Source organism: Rhagoletis zephyria, unplaced genomic scaffold (genome assembly GCF_001687245.7).
Source record: "Rhagoletis zephyria isolate East Lansing unplaced genomic scaffold, Rhagoletis_zephyria_1.1 Rzeph_scaffold_02325, whole genome shotgun sequence".
NCBI lineage: Eukaryota > Metazoa > Arthropoda > Insecta > Diptera > Tephritidae > Rhagoletis > Rhagoletis zephyria.
The window spans coordinates 12,507-16,234 of NW_016159409.1; positions in this window are offsets into that span (position 1 = coordinate 12,507).

The window sequence follows — 3,728 nt, forward strand, 5'->3', positions numbered from 1 at the left end:
TGTTGTCCGCAGAAATGTTGTTTTTTCATGAACACCTGACACCTACACTATTGATTGTTGTGGTGGGTGAGAACTATATTGCGATACACATGAGCGCAATTATCGGTGTCTGTTTTAAAATTCATCCTTTTATTATTAGGGGTGTTCATGATATGTAGCATCTCCAAAACATATCGTTTATTATAATTTTTCTCTTGTTGCAAGATAGCTACATTTTCAAAGTCAGGGTAATGTCCGATTTCCTGACAGTGAGATGACAAGGCTGCCTTATTTTACGACGAATTGCTTCTTAACTTAATATTGTCCTTGTCTTTAGTTTAGATTTTGTAGTCCCCACATATACCATATTGCATCCGTGGGACCAGTCGAGTGTTATTCTATTGTTCTTTCTTATTATTAGGGTGTCCGGATACGGCAATTGTCCATTTTTGTTTTTATTTCGATTGTAAATTTCATTGTTTTATTATAGTTGTTTAGAGTGTTGAGCATCTTGTCCATACCCTGTAGGGAAAACACGAACTAGTGAACCAAATTTCTAGTTCAGTACTAGTTCTTTTTCGCCAAAAACGAACCAGTCCGATAGAAAATAGTCCCGAACCAGTCCAAAAGCAGTGAAATGTGGTACTTTCACTAAACTATTTTATTTCAAATTTTAAAAGCAGGGAAGGTAATCATTATGAGTAAAATAATTTAAAGCAGCATTTAATCATTATTTTATGAATTATTATTGAGTTTTATTTTTTCGCTCAAACGGAAATAATTATTATTTGATTTTTATTTTTGGGATTACAAATAATGATTTTTTTATGATATTTATTTTTTCGCGCAGAGATTATCATTAATTTTGAGTTTTATTTTTCCTCTTAAAAATAATGATAATTTATAAAATTGAAAAGGCCATACAGACGCATCCTACTGAAATTTTGACCTGAAAAGTTTGGGTCTTATTCTTCTTATAAGGGAGCGGCTACCTCTCAAAAGGATACGTCGGTAATCACGCTGGTATAGTTTTTGAGTTGCTTAATAATCATTATACTTAGTGATTCCATAAACAAAGGCCAAGATCCTGAAGGACAATTGAGAAAGGCAATGCAGTTGCAGAAAAAGAGGCATTTAAAAAAAAAGTGTCAAAACAATTATCACTTCCTCACTAAATTTATTTAAAAATGCAAGCCACCAGAGCGACATTTTTTTTAAGAAAAGAAAAATTAATATTTTTTTATGCAATCCAGCACAGCTACCTTAATACAGTCAGTCAATAAAGTTTAGGTATAACGAATTTTTTACAGTACGGGCAACTATTTTTTAAATATTTTAGTTTTCGGTAATTTTTTATAAAAATATGGTCAATTCTACAACAAAATCCCAAAAAAAGAATTTTTAATAAATGCGTTTGAACATTTGTGATTGTATTGTCCTTCCTACAATAACTACATATAAAAAATGGATGCAGATCGAACTAGATCTCATCTGTCGAATTTGGAACTGGTTCGGAACTATAGAAAAAGGGATGCAAAACGAACTAGATCTTATCTGTCGAATTTAGAACTGGTTCGGAACTAGAGCCAAAGGGATGCAACGGGGGACAATTGACACTTCCTAGAACATCGCAATGTTAAATCCGCCAGTCGCTAGCATGCAAAGAGAATTAACGCGTACTAGTCATGGTTCCAAACGCACTAGAACCGAACCAGTTCCGCACTATTTCGTTTCCCTACAGGGTATCTTTTGTTTTGATAATTGCAAATAGGTCATCTACGTGTTTTGTTAATAATCGTTGTTTATTGTTAGAGTCTTTCTCGAAATTCGTCAATAGTTCCTCCATAACTATGTCTGCTATCACGGGTGACGGTGGTGAACCCATAGCCATTCCTGACCTTTGCTCATATATCTTGTCATTATACTTGAAATAGCGGTTTTCTTTTATACAAAATTTTAGTAAGATTAAAAATAGATCCTTAGTTAACGGTGTGCGCTCCTGTATAGAACTCCATTTTGAGTCTATGATCTCTATGGCAAAATGTACTGGTATACTCGGAAACAACGAAACAACATCAAATGATACTAAACTTTCATCGTCATAAATTAACGTACTTCCAATATTTTCTCTGAATTTCATGGCGTCCTTTACATTATATTTTGACGATTTTGTTAGATTTTTAAGTATACGGACAACATATTTACATAAGTTATAACACAGTGAGTTAATGGACGAACATATAGGTCTCAAAGGGATTCCTTCTTAATGGATTTTGGGTAATCCGTAAATTCTTGGGAGGTTCGCGGTTTTGTTAGAAAGTAAGTGCTTTTCCCTTAAATCAATCATTTTGTTTTTGTATATTCGCTCTACAATTTCATTATTTTTGTCTTGTAGTTTATTCGTCGGGTCGCGCTTTAAAACCCGGTAGGTGGAGATGTCATTTGCAATCTTTTGCATCTTCATATCATATTCAGATTTTTCCATCATAACAGTAACTTTCCCTTTATCGGCATTGAATCAAATGTTGCTTATTGGTTTTTAAGAATGTCTTAGCAGAATGGAGCGTGTCGCGAATAAACCTATCTCTCATTGTATTTTTCGTCCTATTGAGATGGTCACGTATTAACATCGTTAAATTGTTTCCTTCAATTTCTTGTTTTTCCATATCCTTAATCGTCTGTATGCAATTTTCCCCGTCTGCAATAATTTTCATTAATGGAAACTCTTTCTTGGTCGTTGGCAAGGCAAATTTTGGACCTAATGAGATGAGCCCCTGAACCTCCTCTGGAATTTCTGAAATTGTAGTATTGTAAAACCGCTCTGGTACACCCTTAATATTTAGTAGTTGTTTTTGTTTGTCTCTTAGTTTTTCGTACTTGCTTGTTTGTCTTTTCTTAATATTTGTCATTAGGTTATTGTTTATTGCGTTTTCACTTTCAAAAAATGCATCGGAGTCACGCCTATAGAGTTGTTGTTTAATCTGCGCCTTCAGTATATTTACCTTGTTACTTTTTTGCCGGAGTAGTTCGTGTTTGATACTGATGAGAATATTCAAGAGTTTACTTTGAACCTTTTGGACGTAAACTGACACTGAGTTGGTGATTTTTTTTGCATCTTATTATTGCTGGAGTTATTGCTAATTATGTAGATAATGTTTTTAGTAGCGTTGTTAATAAAATTGGAAGTTATGCCGCTCCTTCTGCACCTTTCCAGGAATTTGGTTGATTCTGCCATTCTAGTAATTTTTGTTGTTGTATTTTGATTGCTTTTGATATTTTTTCTGGTTTTGACGTCATAATTGTGCTTGATGTTTGNAAGTTATGCCGCTCCTTCTGCACCTTTCCAGGAATTTGGTTGATTCTGCCATTCTAGTAATTTTTGTTGTTGTATTTTGATTGCTTTTGATATTTTTTCTGGTTTTGACGTCATAATTGTGCTTGATGTTTGTGTAGACCTTAGATGTGTGTTGGTCACTGCGGTGTGCTCTCCGATTGAACATGTTTAGGTTTTGTTTTCAGGTCGTTTATTGTAAACTTCTGGTAACAAGTTCCAACCCATGACCATGCATAAATCGTTCAGTATCAACGTTTTAATTTTACTAGCCTCTTTTCGAGAGCATATTTTCGGGCACTGGGCCCATTCTTACTGCCCAAGACAGGTATGTAATTAAGGGAATGTTCCCCAATAATACCAGAGTAATTATGTGTAAAAAACTAATTTTTAGCTGCATTTTAACATGTCAAGAAAA